At 37.3% G+C, this 22306-nt stretch overlaps 1 long non-coding RNA gene across 1 annotated transcript; it reads right to left on the bottom strand.

The window, feature by feature from the left end:
- Positions 1-19032: 19032 nt before the first annotated feature.
- Positions 19033-21621, bottom strand: LOC139508070 (uncharacterized). The gene is made up of 2 exons (XR_011661026.1): positions 21308-21621; positions 19033-20014 (listed from the first exon to the last, which is right to left on the bottom strand). It is a non-coding gene; the product is annotated as an uncharacterized lncRNA (long non-coding RNA).
- Positions 21622-22306: the final 685 nt, after the last annotated feature.

The following is a 22306-nucleotide window of genomic DNA, read 5'->3' as shown; positions in this document are numbered from 1 at the left end:
GTATATCCTATATATCCTAGGAAAGGTAATAGAAGGGGGAACAAAACCTATATAGTGAATATAGTGCACAGATCCGATTTAAGGGGTATTGGAGCGCCCGAATGTTAAAAACGGCCGATTAGAAGAAAAAATGCTTCCCCCATGACGTTACGATCGAGTTTTGAACCCTTGAATCCCCTAATTACAGGTATATCCTATATATCCTAGGAAAGGTAATAGAAGGGGGAACAAAACCTATATAGTGAATATAGTGCACAGATCCGATTTAAGGGGTATTGGAGCTTCCGAATGTTAAAAACGGCCGATTAGAAGAAAAAATGCTTCCCCCATGACGTTACGATCGAGTTTTCAACCCTTGAATCCCCTAATTACAGGTATATCCTACATATCCTAGGAAAGGTAATAGAAGGGGGAACAAAACCTATATAGTGAATATAGTGCACAGATCCGATTTAAGGGGTATTGGAGCGCCCGAATGTTAAAAACGGCCGATTAGAAGAAAAAATGCTTCCCCCATGACGTTACGATCGAGTTTTGAACCCTTGAATCCCCTAATTACAGGTATATCCTATATATCCTAGGAAAGGTAATAGAAGGGGGAACAAAACCTATATAGTGAATATAGTGCACAGATCCGATTTAAGGGGTATTGGAGCGCCCGAATGTTAAAAACGGCCGATTAGAAGAAAAAATGCTTCCCCCATGACGTTACGATCGAGTTTTGAACCCTTGAATCCCCTAATTACAGGTATATCCTATATATCCTAGGAAAGGTAATAGAAGGGGGAACAAAACCTATATAGTGAATATAGTGCACATATCCGATTTAAGGGGTATTGGAGCACCCGAATGTTAAAAACGGCCGATTAGAAGAAAAAATGCTTCCCCCATGACGTTACGATCGAGTTTTGAACCCTTGAATCCCCTAATTACAGGTATATCCTATATATCCTAGGAAAGGTAATAGAAGGGGGAACAAAACCTATATAGTGAATATAGTGCACAGATCCGATTTAAGGGGTATTGGAGCGCCCGAATGTTAAAAACGGCCGATTAGAAGAAAAAATGCTTCCTCCATGACGTTACGATCGAGTTTTGAACCCTTGAATCCCCTAATTACAGGTATATCCTATATATCCTAGGAAAGGTAATAGAAGGGGGAACAAAACCTATATAGTGAATATAGTGCACAGATCCGATTTAAGGGGTATTGGAGCGCCCGAATGTTAAAAAACGGCCGATTAGAAGAAAAAATGCTTCCCCCATGACGTTACGATCGAGTTTTGAACCCTTGAATCCCCTAATTACAGGTATATCCTATATACCCTAGGAAAGGTAATAGAAGGGGGAACAAAACCTATATAGTGAATATAGTGCACATATCCGATTTAAGGGGTATTGGAGCACCCGAATGTTAAAAACGGCCGATTAGAAGAAAAAATGCTTCCCCCATGACGTTACGATCGAGTTTTGAACCCTTGAATCCCCTAATTACAGGTATATCCTATATATCCTAGGAAAGGTAATAGAAGGGGGAACAAAACCTATATAGTGAATATAGTGCACAGATCCGATTTAAGGGGTATTGGAGCGCCCGAATGTTAAAAACGGCCGATTAGAAGAAAAAATGCTTCCCCCATGACGTTACGATCGAGTTTTGAACCCTTGAATCCCCTAATTACAGGTATATCCTATATATCCTAGGAAAGGTAATAGAAGGGGGAACAAAACCTATATAGTGAATATAGTGCACATATCCGATTTAAGGGGTATTGGAGCACCCGAATGTTAAAAACGGCCGATTAGAAGAAAAAATGCTTCCCCCATGACGTTACGATCGAGTTTTGAACCCTTGAATCCCCTAATTACAGGTATATCCTATATATCCTAGGAAAGGTAATAGAAGGGGGAACAAAACCTATATAGTGAATATAGTGCACAGATCCGATTTAAGGGGTATTGGAGCGCCCGAATGTTAAAAACGGCCGATTAGAAGAAAAAATGCTTCCTCCATGACGTTACGATCGAGTTTTGAACCCTTGAATCCCCTAATTACAGGTATATCCTATATATCCTAGGAAAGGTAATAGAAGGGGGAACAAAACCTATATAGTGAATATAGTGCACAGATCCGATTTAAGGGGTATTGGAGCGCCCGAATGTTAAAAACGGCCGATTAGAAGAAAAAATGCTTCCCCCATGACGTTACGATCGAGTTTTGAACCCTTGAATCCCCTAATTACAGGTATATCCTATATACCCTAGGAAAGGTAATAGAAGGGGGAACAAAACCTATATAGTGAATATAGTGCACAGATCCGATTTAAGGGGTATTGGAGCGCCCGAATGTTAAAAACGGCCGATTAGAAGAAAAAATGCTTCCCCCATGACGTTACGATCGAGTTTTGAACCCTTGAATCCCCTAATTACAGGTATATCCTATATATCCTAGGAAAGGTAATAGAAGGGGGAACAAAACCTATATAGTGAATATAGTACACAGATCCGATTTAAGGGGTATTGGAGCGCCCGAATGTTAAAAACGGCCGATTAGAAGAAAAAATGATTCCCCCATGACGTTACGATCGAGTTTTCAACCCTTGAATCCCCTAATTACAGGTATATCCTATATATCCTAGGAAAGGTAATAGAAGGGGGAACAAAACCTATATAGTGAATATAGTGCACAGATCCGATTTAAGGGGTATTGGAGCGCCCGAATGTTAAAAACGGCCGATTAGAAGAAAAAATGCTTCCCCCATGACGTTACGATCGAGTTTTGAACCCTTGAATCCCCTAATTACAGGTATATCCTATATATCCTAGGAAAGGTAATAGAAGGGGGAACAAAACCTATATAGTGAATATAGTGCACAGATCCGATTTAAGGGGTATTGGAGCGCCCGAATGTTAAAAACGGCCGATTAGAAGAAAAAATGCTTCCCCCATGACGTTACGATCGAGTTTTGAACCCTTGAATCCCCTAATTACAGGTATATCCTATATATCCTAGGAAAGGTAATAGAAGGGGGAACAAAACCTATATAGTGAATATAGTGCACAGATCCGATTTAAGGGGTATTGGAGCGCCCGAATGTTAAAAACGGCCGATTAGAAGAAAAAATGCTTCCCCCATGACGTTACGATCGAGTTTTGAACCCTTGAATCCCCTAATTACAGGTATATCCTATATATCCTAGGAAAGGTAATAGAAGGGGGAACAAAACCTATATAGTGAATATAGTGCACAGATCCGATTTAAGGGGTATTGGAGCTTCCGAATGTTAAAAACGGCCGATTAGAAGAAAAAATGCTTCCCCCATGACGTTACGATCGAGTTTTCAACCCTTGAATCCCCTAATTACAGGTATATCCTACATATCCTAGGAAAGGTAATAGAAGGGGGAACAAAACCTATATAGTGAATATAGTGCACAGATCCGATTTAAGGGGTATTGGAGCGCCCGAATGTTAAAAACGGCCGATTAGAAGAAAAAATGCTTCCCCCATGACGTTACGATCGAGTTTTGAACCCTTGAATCCCCTAATTACAGGTATATCCTATATATCCTAGGAAAGGTAATAGAAGGGGGAACAAAACCTATATAGTGAATATAGTGCACAGATCCGATTTAAGGGGTATTGGAGCGCCCGAATGTTAAAAACGGCCGATTAGAAGAAAAAATGCTTCCCCCATGACGTTACGATCGAGTTTTGAACCCTTGAATCCCCTAATTACAGGTATATCCTATATATCCTAGGAAAGGTAATAGAAGGGGGAACAAAACCTATATAGTGAATATAGTGCACATATCCGATTTAAGGGGTATTGGAGCACCCGAATGTTAAAAACGGCCGATTAGAAGAAAAAATGCTTCCCCCATGACGTTACGATCGAGTTTTGAACCCTTGAATCCCCTAATTACAGGTATATCCTATATATCCTAGGAAAGGTAATAGAAGGGGGAACAAAACCTATATAGTGAATATAGTGCACAGATCCGATTTAAGGGGTATTGGAGCGCCCGAATGTTAAAAACGGCCGATTAGAAGAAAAAATGCTTCCCCCATGACGTTACGATCGAGTTTTGAACCCTTGAATCCCCTAATTACAGGTATATCCTATATATCCTAGGAAAGGTAATAGAAGGGGGAACAAAACCTATATAGTGAATATAGTGCACAGATCCGATTTAAGGGGTATTGGAGCGCCCGAATGTTAAAAACGGCCGATTAGAAGAAAAAATGCTTCCCCCATGACGTTACGATCGAGTCTTCAACCCTTGAATCCCCTAATTACAGGTATATCCTATATATCCTAGGAAAGGTAATAGAAGGGGGAACAAAACCTATATAGTGAATATAGTGCACAGATCCGATTTAAGGGGTATTGGAGCGCCCGAATGTTAAAAACGGCCGATTAGAAGAAAAAATGCTTCTCCCATGACGTTACGATCGAGTTTTGAACCCTTGAATCCCCTAATTACAGGTATATCCTATATATCCTAGGAAAGGTAATAGAAGGGGGAACAAAACCTATATAGTGAATATAGTGCACAGATCCGATTTAAGGGGTATTGGAGCGCCCGAATGTTAAAAACGGCCGATTAGAAGAAAAAATGCTTCCCCCATGACGTTACGATCGAGTTTTCAACCCTTGAATCCCCTAATTACAGGTATATCCTATATATCCTAGGAAAGGTAATAGAAGGGGGAACAAAACCTATATAGTGAATATAGTGCACAGATCCGATTTAAGGGGTATTGGAGCGCCCGAATGTTAAAAACGGCCGATTAGAAGAAAAAATGCTTCCCCCATGACGTTACGATCGAGTTTTGAACCCTTGAATCCCCTAATTACAGGTATATCCTATATATCCTAGGAAAGGTAATAGAAGGGGGAACAAAACCTATATAGTGAATATAGTGCACAGATCCGATTTAAGGGGTATTGGAGCGCCCGAATGTTAAAAACGGCCGATTAGAAGAAAAAATGCTTCCCCCATGACGTTACGATCGAGTTTTGAACCCTTGAATCCCCTAATTACAGGTATATCCTATATATCCTAGGAAAGGTAATAGAAGGGGGAACAAAACCTATATAGTGAATATAGTGCACAGATCCGATTTAAGGGGTATTGGAGCGCCCGAATGTTAAAAACGGCCGATTAGAAGAAAAAATGCTTCCCCCATGACGTTACGATCGAGTTTTCAACCCTTGAATCCCCTAATTACAGGTATATCCTATATATCCTAGGAAAGGTAATAGAAGGGGGAACAAAACCTATATAGTGAATATAGTGCACAGATCCGATTTAAGGGGTATTGGAGCGCCCGAATGTTAAAAACGGCCGATTAGAAGAAAAAATGCTTCCCCCATGACGTTACGATCGAGTTTTGAACCCTTGAATCCCCTAATTACAGGTATATCCTATATATCCTAGGAAAGGTAATAGAAGGGGGAACAAAACCTATATAGTGAATATAGTGCACAGATCCGATTTAAGGGGTATTGGAGCGCCCGAATGTTAAAAACGGCCGATTAGAAGAAAAAATGCTTCCCCCATGACGTTACGATCGAGTTTTCAACCCTTGAATCCCCTAATTACAGGTATATCCTATATATCCTAGGAAAGGTAATAGAAGGGGGAACAAAACCTATATAGTGTATATATATTGCACAGATCCGATTTAAGGGGTATTGGAGCGCCCGAATGTTAAAAACGGCCGATTAGAAGAAAAAATGATTCCCCCATGACGTTACGATCGAGTTTTCAACCCTTGAATCCCCTAATTACAGGTATATCCTATATATCCTAGGAAAGGTAATAGAAGGGGGAACAAAACCTATATAGTGAATATAGTGCACAGATCCGATTTAAGGGGTATTGGAGCGCCCGAATGTTAAAAACGGCCGATTAGAAGAAAAAATGCTTCCCCCATGACGTTACGATCGAGTTTTGAACCCTTGAATCCCCTAATTACAGGTATATCCTATATATCCTAGGAAAGGTAATAGAAGGGGGAACAAAACCTATATAGTGAATATAGTGCACAGATCCGATTTAAGGGGTATTGGAGCGCCCGAATGTTAAAAACGGCCGATTAGAAGAAAAAATGCTTCCCCCATGACGTTACGATCGAGTTTTCAACCCTTGAATCCCCTAATTACAGGTATATCCTATATATCCTAGGAAAGGTAATAGAAGGGGGAACAAAACCTATATAGTGAATATAGTGCACAGATCCGATTTAAGGGGTATTGGAGCTTCCGAATGTTAAAAACGGCCGATTAGAAGAAAAAATGCTTCCCCCATGACGTTACGATCGAGTTTTCAACCCTTGAATCCCCTAATTACAGGTATATCCTATATATCCTAGGAAAGGTAATAGAAGGGGGAACAAAACCTTTATAGTGAATATAGTGCACAGATCCGATTTAAGGGGTATTGGAGCGCCCGAATGTTAAAAACGGCCGATTAGAAGAAAAAATGCTTCCCCCATGACGTTACGATCGAGTTTTCAACCCTTGAATCCCCTAATTACAGGTATATCCTATATATCCTAGGAAAGGTAATAGAAGGGGGAACAAAACCTATATAGTGAATATAGTGCACATATCCGATTTAAGGGGTATTGGAGCGCCCGAATGTTAAAAACGGCCGATTAGAAGAAAAAATGCTTCCCCCATGACGTTACGATCGAGTTTTCAACCCTTGAATCCCCTAATTACAGGTATATCCTATATATCCTAGGAAAGGTAATAGAAGGGGGAACAAAACCTATATAGTGAATATAGTGCACAGATCCGATTTAGGGGTATAGGAGCGCCCGAATGTTAAAAACGGCCGATTAGAAGAAAAAATGCTTCCCCCATGATTTCTTCAAATCAGCCGTTTTTGACATTCGGGCGCTCCTTACTCCCTTAAACCGCATCTGTGCATTATATTCACTATATAGGTGTTGTTCCCCCTTCTATTACCTTTCTTAGGATATATAGGATATACTTGTAATTAGGGGATTCAAGGGTTCAACATTCGATCATAAGGTCCTGGGGGAAGCATATTTTCTTCAAATCAGCCGTTTTTGACATTCGGGCGCTCCTTACTCCCTTAAACCGCATCTGTGCATTATATTCACTATATAGGTGTTGTTCCCCCTTCTATTACCTTTCTTAGGATATATAGGATATACCTGTAATTAGGGGATTCAAGGGTTCAACATTCGATCATAAGGTCCTGGGGGAAGCATATTTTCTTCAAATCATCCGTTTTTGACATTCGGGCGCTCCTTACTCCCTTAAACCGCATCTGTGCATTATATTCACTATATAGGTGTTGTTCCCCCTTCTATTACCTTTCTTAGGATATATAGGATATACCTGTAATTAGGGGATTCAAGGGTTCAACATTCGATCATAAGGTCCTGGGGGAAGCATATTTTCTTCAAATCAGCCGTTTTTGACATTCGGGCGCTCCTTACTCCCTTAAACCGCATCTGTGCATTATATTCACTATATAGGTGTTGTTCCCCCTTCTATTACCTTTCTTAGGATATATAGGATATACCTGTAATTAGGGGATTCAAGGGTTCAACATTCGATCATAAGGTCCTGGGGGAAGCATATTTTCTTCAAATCAGCCGTTTTTGACATTCGGGCGCTCCTTACTCCCTTAAACCGCATCTGTGCATTATATTCACTATATAGGTGTTGTTCCCCCTTCTATTACCTTTCTTATGATATATAGGATATACCTGTAATTAGGGGATTCAAGGGTTCAACATTCGATCATAAGGTCCTGGGGGAAGCATATTTTCTTCAAATCAGCCGTTTTTGACATTCGGGCGCTCCTTACTCCCTTAAACCGCATCTGTGCATCATATTCACTATATAGGTGTTGTTCCCCCTTCTATTACCTTTCTTAGGATATATAGGATATACCTGTAATTAGGGGATTCAAGGGTTCAACATTCGATCATAAGGTCCTGGGGGAAGCATATTTTCTTCAAATCAGCCGTTTTTGACATTCGGGCGCTCCTTACTCCCTTAAACCGCATCTGTGCATTATATTCACTATATAGGTGTTGTTCCCCCTTCTATTATCTTTCTTAGGATATATAGGATATACCTGTAATTAGGGGATTCAAGGGTTCAACATTCGATCATAAGGTCCTGGGGGAAGCATATTTTCTTCAAATCAGCCGTTTTTGACATTCGGGCGCTCCTTACTCCCTTAAACCGCATCTGTGCATTATATTCACTATATAGGTGTTGTTCCCCCTTCTATTACCTTTCTTAGGATATATAGGATATACCTGTAATTAGGGTAATCAAGGGTTCAACATTCGATCATAAGGTCCTGGGGGAAGCATATTTTCTTCAAATCAGCCGTTTTTGACATTCGGGCGCTCCTTACTCCCTTAAACCGCATCTGTGCATTATATTCACTATATAGGTGTTGTTCCCCCTTCTATTACCTTTCTTAGGATATATAGGATATACCTGTAATTAGGGGATTCAAGGGTTCAACATTCGATCATAAGGTCCTGGGGGAAGCATATTTTCTTCAAATCAGCCGTTTTTGACATTCGGGCGCTCCTTACTCCCTTAAACCGCATCTGTGCATTATATTCACTATATAGGTGATGTTCCCCCTTCTATTACCTTTCTTAGGATATATAGGATATACCTGTAATTAGGGGATTCAAGGGTTCAACATTCGATCATAAGGTCCTGGGGGAAGCATATTTTCTTCAAATCAGCCGTTTTTGACATTCGGGCGCTCCTTACTCCCTTAAACCGCATCTGTGCATTATATTCACTATATAGGTGTTGTTCCCCCTTCTATTACCTTTCTTAGGATATATAGGATATACCTGTAATTAGGGGATTCAAGTGTTCAACATTCGATCATAAGGTCCTGGGGGAAGCATATTTTCTTCAAATCAGCCGTTTTTGACATTCGGGCGCTCCTTACTCCCTTAAACCGCATCTGTGCATTATATTCACTATATAGGTGTTGTTCCCCCTTCTATTACCTTTCTTAGGATATATAGGATATACCTGTAATTAGGGGATTCAAGGGTTCAACATTCGATCATAAGGTCCTGGGGGAAGCATATTTTCTTCAAATCAGCCGTTTTTGACATTCGGGCGCTCCTTACTCCCTTAAACCGCATCTGTGCATTATATTCACTATATAGGTGTTGTTCCCCCTTCTATTACCTTTCTTAGGATATATAGGATATACCTGTAATTAGGGGATTCAAGGGTTCAACATTCGATCATAAGGTCCTGGGGGAAGCATATTTTCTTCAAATCAGCCGTTTTTGACGTTCGGGCGCTCCTTACTCCCTTAAACCGCATCTGTGCATTATATTCACTATATAGGTGTTGTTCCTCCTTCTATTACCTTTCTTAGGATATATAGGATATACCTGTAATTAGGGGATTCAAGGGTTCAACAGTCGATCATAAGGTCCTGGGGGAAGCATATTTTCTTCAAATCAGCCGTTTTTGACATTCGGGCGCTCCTTACTCCCTTAAACCGCATCTGTGCATTATATTCACTATATAGGTGTTGTTCCCCCTTCTATTACCTTTCTTAGGATATATAGGATATACCTGTAATTAGGGGATTCAAGGGTTCAACATTCGATCATAAGGTCCTGGGGGAAGCATATTTTCTTCAAATCAGCCGTTTTTGACATTCGGGCGCTCCTTACTCCCTTAAACCGCATCTGTGCATTATATTCACTATATAGGTGTTGTTCCCCCTTCTATTACCTTTCTTAGGATATATAGGATATACCTGTAATTAGGGGATTCAAGGGTTCAACATTCGATCATAAGGTCCTGGGGGAAGCATATTTTCTTCAAATCAGCCGTTTTTGACATTCGGGCGCTCCTTACTCCCTTAAACCGCATCTGTGCATTATATTCACTATATAGGTGTTGTTCCCCCTTCTATTACCTTTCTTAGGATATATAGGATATACCTGTAATTAGGGGATTCAAGGGTTCAACATTCGATCATAAGGTCCTGGGGGAAGCACATTTTCTTCAAATCAGCCGTTTTTGACATTCGGGCGCTCCTTACTCCCTTAAACCGCATCTGTGCATTATATTCACTATATAGGTGTTGTTCCCCCTTCTATTACCTTTCTTAGGATATATAGGATATACCTGTAATTAGGGGATTCAAGGGTTCAACATTCGATCATAAGGTCCTGGGGGAAGCATATTTTCTTCAAATCAGCCGTTTTTGACATTCGGCGCTCCTTACTCCCTTAAACCGCATCTGTGCATTATATTCACTATATAGGTGTTGTTCCCCCTTCTATTAACTTTCTTAGGATATATAGGATATACCTGTAATTAGGGGATTCAAGGGTTCAACATTCGATCATAAGGTCCTGGGGGAAGCATATTTTCTTCAAATCAGCCGTTTTTGACATTCGGGCGCTCCTTACTCCCTTAAACCGCATCTGTGCATTATATTCACTATATAGGTGTTGTTCCCCCTTCTATTACCTTTCTTAGGATATATAGGATATACCTGTAATTAGGGGATTCAAGGGTTCAACATTCGATCATAAGGTCCTGGGGGAAGCATATTTTCTTCAAATCAGCCGTTTTTGACATTCGGGCGCTCCTTACTCCCTTAAACCGCATCTGTGCATTATATTCACTATATAGGTGTTGTTCCCCCTTCTATTACCTTTCTTAGGATATATAGGATATACCTGTAATTAGGGGATTCAAGGGTTCAACATTCGATCATAAGGTCCTGGGGGAAGCATATTTTCTTCAAATCAGCCGTTTTTGACATTCGGGCGCTCCTTACTCCCTTAAACCGCATCTGTGCATTATATTCACTATATAGGTGTTGTTCCCCCTTCTATTACCTTTCTTAGGATATATAGGATGTACCTGTAATTAGGGGATTCAAGGGTTCAACATTCGATCATAAGGTCCTGGGGGAAGCATATTTTCTTCAAATCAGCCGTTTTTGACATTCGGGATTTACGAAAATCGGTCAAGATAAAATATTATAAAGATAAAGTTTTCGAAGCGGCTTTTTAAGTTCTTTCTATTTTGTAATAATATATGATATTTAAAGGAATTTTATTATTGTGTAGAGTTTGACACTCTTCAAAATCTAAGTATTCACAAATTTCAAATCTTAAGTACTCTATGCTCAAAGCCATTGAACTACTGGCACTTCAATTCACTTGGTTAAGATCAAAAGTACCATGAATAAGTCCAAAACAAAGCACTGTTATAACATTAGAGGTACCGATCTTACTGCACCAGATGCGCATTTTGACAATTAAAGTCTTTTCAGTGATGTTCGAGGCCACTATATATACTACATGTATGTCCTCATAAGCACTATCAGTTCTAACTATTTTACCCGTGTACGATTTAGGAATTCATTATACGCCGACATGGGTTTATTTCATATGTGTATGAACGTATGTATTTGTTCCCATTACGTTCATCCATAAACTAATATAAAGACTGCATGTAAACATGCATAATTGAAAAATATTTTGTCCTCTACCAATTTTATTTGATACAAATGACCAGAGGGATTTGACAGGGGAGAGCATATTTCACATTTCCCTACAAATTACTCCCACTACCCTCCACTGTATTCCCCTAAAATGTAATTCCCTTACTCCCACTTCCTGCCTTACATGTTCTCCAAGATGAAAAGGCCTGAGAATACAGCTATGTCGTATTGCACTTCTTTTAGACAACTAACGCAAATAAAAAAAAAATCGCACCTACTCTATCCAAAAAAGATTTCTGCAGTGAAGTATACTTTATTTGATGAAGACATAATTTTTCAATCAGTTTAATTGAGGTCTAGAGCTGATTGCGTGTCAGTAACTGCCAGTAGTCCCTGTTATTTTAAGAATCATTGTCATTTTGTTTAGTTTCTTTTGTTACCTGTTCTAGCATCGGACTCGGATTTCTCTTAAACTGAGTTTTACTATGCGTATTGTTGTGCGTTTGTTTTTTCTACATTGGCTAGAGTTATAAAAGGGGGATGGTGAAATCTCAAAAAACATGTTTAATCCCTGCGCATTTTGCACCTGCCCTAAGTCAGGAGCCTCTTGTCTTTGTTAGTATTGTATGATTTTTAATTTAAGTTTCTTCTGTATAATTCGGAGTTTAGTATGACGTCGATCATCAATGAAATAGTAACAGTTATATTTGTTTAGGGGCCAGCTGAAGGACTCCTCCGAGTGCGGGAGTTTCTCGCTGCATTGAAGACCAATTGGTGGCCTTCATCTGTTGTAAACTCTATGATCGGGTTATTGTCTCCTTGACACATTCACCATTTCCATTCTCAATGTTACAATGTATACTACTTTTGGACAAATTATAAGAAATTATAGGAAAGTTTATCGGCTCTAACTCAAAATATGGATTATTTTATTTTAAAGGGGTCAGTTATTCAGTTTGAGAGCTTCAGGCATACTAATTTTTTACCTTTCAAACTGGATCAAAACGGTACTTTATCTTAAAATTCAGAACCCAATGTTTGTTTATTTGTATATAAATTGTTCCCACTCTTACAATTTTATGCGTTAAATATAGATAAATAAATGGGGGGAGATGTATGAAAAAAATGCAGGTATTACACTGCTCACACTAGGGACTGTATTTGTAGACAACGAAAGGCAAAGAACGATAACTGTGTCCCGGGACCAAAGTCGCTCAATTGTTTCTAAGGATATGCTTTTTTTCACTCATCCTTTTCCTCCGATTTTCGCGAGCCCTCAGTTCCGCCATTCCCATAATCAATCCCCTCTAACAAGTATCGAGAATGTGTTAATTGATTGTGGCCGACAGGAACTTCCTTGTCTTAGAAGGGAGTTAACTCTGTACACTGCATTTTCGTTTTCTTATCTCAAAATGTGTTTTACTATAAAAAAAGATTAAGACAATCGAACTTAAAAATGATACAACACATGTAATTGCAAAAGAAAAAAAAATGTTCTAAAACTACGATACTTCTTCGTGTTTGAATTTGTTGAATCTATTAATTACTTTTCTAACATTCTTGAAAATGTAAGCTTGATATATTGCATAGACACTTGTTGAAAACCTATCTTAACTCCACTAATCGTAAATCAGTCAGTATTATTGAGTATTGATTCAACCCAACGTATCGTTTTTTCTTTACTATTTAAATAAATGCCTATGCAACCTTTTTTTTTTTTTTTTTTTTTATTATTCTTCAATTTCAAGAGTCGTATAAATTTTTTGAGATACCTTATATATAAATACTTCCTAAACCGAAATAATATATCGCATTATCTTAATAAGATATCTTAACATAAGGTTACTAATATAGTGTTATTTACTGGATGTTTCTGTATTGGCACTGGTATAGAATCAGGTTTTGCTGTATTGGCATCGAAACCCGTAGGGTCGAAGACCAATACAGCTGTCCGAGAATCTATACCAGTGTCATTACAGAAATAGCCAGTTTATAACATTTTTATTAAATAATTCAACTTTTTTAATACAAACTTGTTCTGAATGCTGTATTGCATACATCAAATGTGAATATAGGGCTAATATTTCCAATACGGAATGGCAATGATGCGAATATAGGGCCAGTATTTCTCATAAGGACTGGCAATGATGTGAATATAGGGCCAATATTTCCAATACGGACTGGCAATGAATCCTGAATTACATGCACAATATATGTTTACATGTAATTCAGGATTCATTGCCAGTCCGTATTGGAAATATTGGACCGGGCCGAAAAGCAATATAGATCATGTGATTTATATGACCAGGACGACGTCATCAGTATGACACATGCCGTTGGTAGTATTAGGGCTGTTTTAAACCAATAATCCTATTGTTGAATAACATATATTATAAACTATATGATACTATCATAATTAAGATTGCTCAAATAGACTAGGGTTCGGTTAAGTATTGGGGTGAAGTAGATATAAAACCCGAAGTCATTTAAGCAAATGTAACCTGATAAAATTGATTCTCCATCAATGTTTTTGTCGATTTTTTTTTTTTTTTTTTTTTTACATATATTTCTCTTCTCCATGTATCAAGTAAATATTTCGTCCAATTCGACAAAATATGACAATGTCCTACTAACAGTACTACAGTTCAGCAAAGAATGACAGGATAACTCACCTTGTCTATTCTCGCGAGATCTCATTTAAGATATGATACTATCATAATTAAGATTGCTCAAATAGACTAGGGTTCGGTTAAGTATTGGGGTGAAGTAGATATAAAACACAGTCATACTTCACCTGAACAATGGAAGTTACTATACAGAAACAAAACAAACCATAAGAATTCCCAAAACTCATCCCAAAACTCAAACCTTAAAATAAATCCATATGCTGTCAGGCAGCGTTGAAAGCAGAAAGTTAAGCCCGATGATACACGTACATAACTTACAACAAGGTGCAGTTATTCAACTTACACGTCGTAAAGTCTCACTGTGAACTTAAGATGAAGAATGACAATCAAAGCGCCTTCGCATGTTAATCTTGTTTAAATCTATATTCAAAATGACTTCCTGTCGAACATTGTCATCCATATATTATCCATAAACTCCTTTTATATACACATTAGTGACACGAATTAAGAGAACTGTTAAAACTTCTAACAATACAATCGAAAGATGAAAGACGAACTTCAAGACAAATGGGGTGTGAACGGAACTCAGCGCTACTAGCGCCCATTATAGCAAAACGCTATCAGTAAGCTCAACACGAGAAGAACCAAATATAGAAGGACAGCAAATATCCAATGTCAAAAACTAGGCCAAAGTGCACTTCAAAAAGGTTACCTTGTTCGGGCCGCGTACTAACATTAGAATAAGAGATAGCACCTTGTAACTGAAAACGGTTTACAACTTATAAATATATTTCAAAAACTGGTTTCGTCTGCGTTTGTTCATTTACTTCTGCTTATAATATGGGCATACAACACTGCCATTCTGCTAACACATCAGTAGCCAACCATTAATTAAATAATGTGTATGATGAGCCCCTACTTAATTCACTATGACCATCCCCTCTAAGTTAGCCTCTGTTTCCAAATAAATTAGCCATTCTCAGTACAATAATAGACAGGGGTATAAACTAATAATTTAAGTTAGGAATCACTTATCTACATGAATGATAAATTTGCTATACCGACATGCCTAATGAAACCAAATGAAATAAATATTATTTATCAAACAGATATTTCTTATATATTTTTAAGCAAATCTACAACAAATACAGAGATAACATGCAAAGTGAAAACAATGGAAATATATGTAATTTCTCAATAATAACCAGCATCGATCAGGGTTTTTTTTATCAATCCTTGTTACCAAATTTATCAAAACATTCATCTAGTTAGCATTAGCAACCTCGGCACAAAGAAAACTTACAGATGTAGAATCAACAAACTGAATAACTCTTGAATATCTATTACAAAATCTATTCGAAACCACCCCACATGATTCATTTATATATTGCATTGACAAGAAGTTGCCCCTGTTGACAGCACAGTTATGGCGTATCCCCAATGAATTACATGTGATTTCTCCACCTCAAAATGATTAAACCCTTTATATATAAATTTAAAGACATACACTCACATCAGATTATGAAATAATATATAAAGCTTTAACAGCCAGTAATGCCTTCTTCGTATTTGAGCGTCACAATAAGACAATCTTTATTCATAAATCCGCTACCTATCCACCTGCAACAGGAGACGGTTCGACCTTTGCCTATTTTCTATTTATCAACTATGCTTCTTTTTTTTCTGTATATTTTATAAGGTAAAGTCCGTAATGTTAAATCAGCATCTCAAGCTACACGTATTTTTTACATTATTTATATACTGATGCGCTCCTTTTAATAGTGTGTAAAAATATACAATCTTCTCCAACATTACGTATTTCTACTACTCGAAAACACCTTTATCTATAAGTACACCGACAAATAAATACTCTAATACTGATCACGGACCATGACCTCATTATCTCTGTTAACTGTAAATTGAATACCTGCAATCGGACAATTACATGAAATCAAGCTAAATTGATTTAATTTATGGCTCGCAAAAAATTAATTTCCAAAACACAAGTCTACTTGATATTTCCGACTTTAAATTATAAACCGTCCGTTAACCTCATTAACAGGTTCGAACCACTGGGCCGCGAGTATCCATGGCTGAAGTGATCGATTTAAGTACTTTTTATAAAATTTAATAAAGTCTCTCACATATCAACACATCTAAAATGCAATAACAATATGACGTCAACAATGTACACGTAAACAGCGCACTCAAATAAGTCTATCAAAATATTGCATTGTAAACTCTGTAAACTAATGTAATAGTTAATATCAAAAATGTAAGATGAATATTAACGGCTTCTAAACAAACGGAATTCTACCGTAAATATCCTAAACTATTTAACTTTATGGTAATCTTATTAAATATAAGTTTACAACACCGAAATATAAAAAACTATCCAACTCAATTATTACAAGAACACGCTGTGGAATTAGACCCTATATTTTAGATAAACAGGACCAAACGAAGTAACGGAGAATCACCCCGAGAAATACAAAAAAAGGACATCAACACACATCCTAAAATCAGAAGCTTACATATCACATCAAAAGGAATCGAAAAGCTATTAAACGAGATTTACCCTCATAAAGTCCAAGTTAACATCACTTGCCGCTTACTCAAAGAAATCCAGACACAAATCGCAGCAATTCTTTACCTAATTTTCCAAAAAGTCTTACAAGAGCGGAATCACCCTTAACGACTGGAAACATGCTCGAGTCGCACTAGCATACAAAAAGGGGGACAAACATAAACCGGTCAACTACAGACCAATCCGTTAACTTGTATTTACTGCAAGTTAATGGCGCATATAGTCACCTCGAACATGAAACATCTTGAATACAAAAACATCTTGCAAGACCTCCTACATGGCTTTCGGTACTATCGATATTCAATATTGTGAAACACAACTTCTCTTTCATTCATGAACTTCAAATATACAAACAGAACTCGTAATAGTGTACTTTGCAAAAACCTCTAACAAAGTTTCAAATCGTCACTAACTTTACAAATTAAGTAATTTTGGCTTCACTGGAAACACATTTAATTGAATCTCTGTATTTATCTACGACAGTACTCAGAAAATTGTTCTGGAGGGAAAATCATTAAGCACAGTCCCATTCACCTCTGGGGGTACCCACAAGGTACTGCATTAGGTCCAGTCTTATTCTTGTATTCCAGACTATCTTGTTTGTAGCAAACTAAGATTATTTGCTGCTGACAGTAACATACACATGCCAGTTAAATCCTAGGATGACTGCCTCAAACTTCAAGCTGATCTTGATGCAGCAGCGAATTCGGAAGAGGACTGGCTGATGGCCTTCCACCCAGACAAGTGCGATGTTCTCTCTCTAACAACTAAACGTCAACCTTTGCAACATAGGTACAGTCTTCACACTCATATTTTAGAAAATTTTACATCTGCTAAGACCTAAGCAACGCATTACAAACCAACCTCAAATGGGAAAAACCTACAGATGATATCTCTAAGCCAATACAACACTTAAAAGAAACCTTGAAACAGTAAACCAGAAAATTAAAAGCAAGGCATACCAAGCACGTGTCTGTCTCAAAACTCGAGTACTCGTCTGTAGTATTGCAGGGTCTTATTCAGACATTGGGATACAAAACACTCGTAAAAGCCCTTAGAAGTATAAATAAACAACGGCGGTTTTATTCAAACCCAAACGTTGATTATGTCTTCTGCAGAGATAGGCTTTAAACGATCAAGCGGCCGAATCAATAAAATATCTGTTTTATATACCAAGTACAGGCAAAGAAATAACAACTTTAACCTGGGACTATTATAATAGTCACAGCTTTAACCAACCGCATACGATCCAAACTTGTATGCACAAAATTTTGAATATTTTGAATATATAAAACCCGATTACGATACACACCTTCCATCAATGAACTGTTTAACCAGGTACGCCTAAAGACCTATAGAAGCTTGTTTCTACAATGTCAGTTGCTTAATAGACAAAAGCAGTAGCCTTGAATTCGAAAATAATTGTCTTGAATATCATGAAATATCCATCAAACTGCACCCACAATATTTTCAAGATTTTCCACATAGAAAATATGGTCGTACCAAGATTAATCATCGACTGACGCAATCAAGTCATTCAGTTCCTTTCCAACAACCTTGGTAATTCACGCATCAAAGTTAAATTGTGAATCTTTTATTGTGACTAACCAACCTCTCAAGTATTGTGAAAGACCCATTACATATCCTTTTTTTTTTTAAAGTTTTCACAATGAGTTCCTTATACACATACATTGTAGCATATCTTAGCATTAGGATATTGTCTTTTTGGAAGAGTGTGAATTATACGACTCCCCTCTAAAATTTCATGATCAAAGTGTTTGACAAACTTTAATATCAACACCAAATTTAATCCAGTTAAACATTTTTCAATGCGCTTATATTTCCCCATTCATTTAAATTTAAATTGATATTCCAAGCTACAAAATAATTAGGGTCTTTAACCCGCAAGTCACCCAGGTTGACACAGACACTAGCCTCAGTCTGTATAACCCACTGAAGCAGCCAAAATGAGGGACAAGGGTTGAGCCTATTCACCTCTGTAATTATCTCAGCTCACTTGTGTTCGTTTCTTTTCTTTAAAGACGGAAGAAAATTTCCATTCTGACCTCATGTAGATAGCCTTCTATTTTCTAACCCAATTTCTTGGATAAAAATCAAACCTAAGAGACAAATAGATTTTCTTGTCTTTTTTTCTCTTTCTTTCTTTTGTATTTCCACCCAACAGGAAAATTACAGAGGTGGATACTCAACCCTCGACCCGCGTGAAAATAAAATCACTAGGGCTTCAGTGTCCCTTGAGTCAAAGGTTGCATATCCAAAAAACTAAATAAAAATAATATTAATCTTTTAATCTTTTAATATTATTACCCTGAAAAAGTAACGCAAAAAATACAATAATGCTTTACAGCATTCCTTCTTTATCCTTGATCAATCTGCTATATAATGACCCTCTCTTTTACAATGGTGACACCTCTCTTTTCTTGCATAACTAGGTTAGACATACATGTATTTGTCATTTTTCACTTTGTATTCTAAAACACCGAAGTGCAGACAAACAAACCATTTAACATTCCAACAGGCTATGCCATGCACCGTTTTCCCTTTCACTATTTTATTTTAGCAAAATAAAAGATGTTGTAGTTGTCCAACTGCAAAGTTTGACCAATGTTTAATTTATCGGGCCTCAAACTCGAGATACTAAAAATATCTAATTGAACCATCTGAAAGATACTGACAAAGCCCCTTATAACAAACATACAATCATGTACATGTACCAGCAACATTACTCTATCTGTAAATGTTCAACTGAATGACAATTAACTTCTTGCATTTGTCATCAACGCAACACAAATGTTTGCCAACCCAGTGGTAGTAAGCTATGCAACTCGTTCTCTAGAAAGGTAGGTAAACACGACATGAAACTTGTTGCTAAGAATGACAACTGCCTCAGTCCCACCACCAATTTTTAAAAACAGCCGTACTCGGTGATCACGTTTGTACATTATATGTTTTCTTCAAGACTTCCCTTTTGAGGCATCAACTATAGGTTGGAATACAAAATTGCAAAATACAATAGCATTCAGACATTTTCCATATGTATATCTTTCCCTGTCAGCACCATCACACTATTCACCGTTTCTCCTGATAACCCCATACTCCTTAACACGTTTTTCTACAGAGTAATCTATTAAAATATTGTCCCTTTTCAGCTTTTCTAAACTTGAATCTGATATCGGCTCCCCTTGAGACCTCCTTACAGGATAACCGGGATTCCCTATCAGCGAATGTCTAAGTTTCAACACACCAGTCATATAAATCAACTAAAAGAAACAAAAAGCTAAATATCATTAAGCTATTCTACTATTATAAAAGGTCTACTCGACTAAACACACATCAAAAGAAAATTCTAGTTCTAAGTATACAAGGTATAAGTTCCCTTCTAAATTATGTAATAAAATCAGAAAAATCAAGTTTTCTACATATCTTATTTAAAACAAAAAATCCTACCTTTCGTCATTTTCATAAAAACAAACATTGTAATTATATATTACTCCCTCCTTTATCTATGATACCCAAGTGTTAAATAATTGCAACACATATAATAAACAAACATCACAACCAATACAACCTTGAACGTTGTCCCAAAAGTCAAACACACCTTAGAAGTTGTACTTGAAAATGTCCGAATTTGACTTTTATAACGAAATTAAACTCTACCTAGGGAAATAAATGCTACAGCCATAAATTATTTAATATTATGCATAATGTAAACATAAAAGTGAAGAAAAAGGGCTGTTGATTTTCGATATAATGGGAACAACATAATGATGCATAGTCTGCCGTAAACACACCCTTTTCCACCACAGTAAAATATAACAATATTCCGACATGCGAATCAAGAAAGCAATTTAATGTCCGTCACGCATTTAAAATCGACAACATAAAATGCATTCCGATTTCTGACAAATACAAAACAATTATAAAATAAATAAAGAACAAGATAAGTTATGTTTTTTTTCCTTCTCCCTATGCTTTAAACAACCAAATACCATAACATAACAATATACGTAAACAATTTAACGTTAAAATTGAATCAACAACTTCTTACCACATGCCAACACTCTGCACGAGAAAAAATGGCGTGCTTCAATAATATCCGAAGAAAAAAAAATGTAAACAGAAATACCGAGCATAGCCCTTGCTATCTCTTCTATGTCTAAAAGATAATTCCAATACATACTTTCTCTTCCAATGTCCAACTACTTTAAAATAAATTCCAATGCACATTTCTGTTCCAATGTTCAATCATTTTAAAATAAAGGCCCTAAATTGCCTCGTTCAACTTTATCGAATACACCTGTAACTACATTCCGCATGTACAACAGCGTGTAATAAAAACACTAGTACTACTCGACTAGATACACGAATATTGCAATTCTTAGGCCGCACCTATCTATTGCCAATAATTAAATTAAAAAACTTTTATACACCTGTAGCTTTAACATGTACAACAGCGTGTAATAAAAACTCTAGAACTACTCGACTAGGTACAAAAATGTTGCAATTCTTAGGCCGCACCTATCTATTGCCAACAATTAAAATAAATAACTTACTCAGTTAGTGCAATCAACACAATGTCCCAAATGGACAGAATGACAGGCCAACCGTTCAGGCCGACAGTTCATCAAAGAATGACAGGATAACTCACCTTGTCTATTCTCGCGAGATCTCATTTAAGATATGATATTTCTTGACAATGGAATAAATGAGAAACTCACGGGCAAATCATGCAGACAGAACTACTGCGGGAAAACGTATTTCGCCCAGTTAATAAGGGGCAGAAATATTTGCCATAGATGTGATCCGATGGTTAAAGAGACAAGTATCTATCAGACAATAGTTGACGAGAGTTTACGCAACTGAATGCCATCGTACGGCCTTCCATACATGTAGATATTGTATTACAGTGCTCTTTAAAATTATCCGGCTTGACAAAATTTAAAACAATTCAAACAACCAATCGGACACCTATCCATAGCAAGGGTTTTCCTGCCCGAATGGATAAATCCAAAGAATATCATTGTGGGGTTACTAGAAATAATCCATGTATATCGCTTCCTTACTAGCAGTCACAAAATAGTAAAGAAGAGGGAATGATATCAACTCTTATCGTCATTTCCTTCGCCTATGTATCCCTGCATTGTTTGTACCACGGCTTTGTGACATAAGCAATATAGACATTTGCACAGGTCCTAAGTCAGGAATCTGATGTACAGTAGTTGTCGTTTGTTTATGTAATTTATACGTGTTTCTCGTTTCTCGTTTTTTTTTTATATTATAATAGATTAGACCGTTGGTTTTCCCGTTTGAATGGTTTTACACTAGTAATTTTGGGGCCCTTTATAGCTTGTTGTTCGGTGTGAGCCAAGGCTCCGTGTTGAAGGCCGTACATTGACCTATAATGGTTTACTTTTTTTTTTTAATTGTTATTTGGATGGAGAGTTGTCTCATTGGCACTCACACCGCATCTTCCAATATCTATAGACAAAGCATCATTAGCGACATCACCATGAGTAGAAGTAATCAGCGACGTTACAATGTGTGAGGGGAGA

This window comes from Mytilus edulis, unplaced genomic scaffold (genome assembly GCF_963676685.1).
Source record: "Mytilus edulis unplaced genomic scaffold, xbMytEdul2.2 SCAFFOLD_543, whole genome shotgun sequence".
NCBI classification, from domain to species: domain Eukaryota; kingdom Metazoa; phylum Mollusca; class Bivalvia; order Mytilida; family Mytilidae; genus Mytilus; species Mytilus edulis.
Note: the sequence above shows the minus strand (reverse complement) of the source record. Positions and strands in the feature narration are given on the sequence as shown.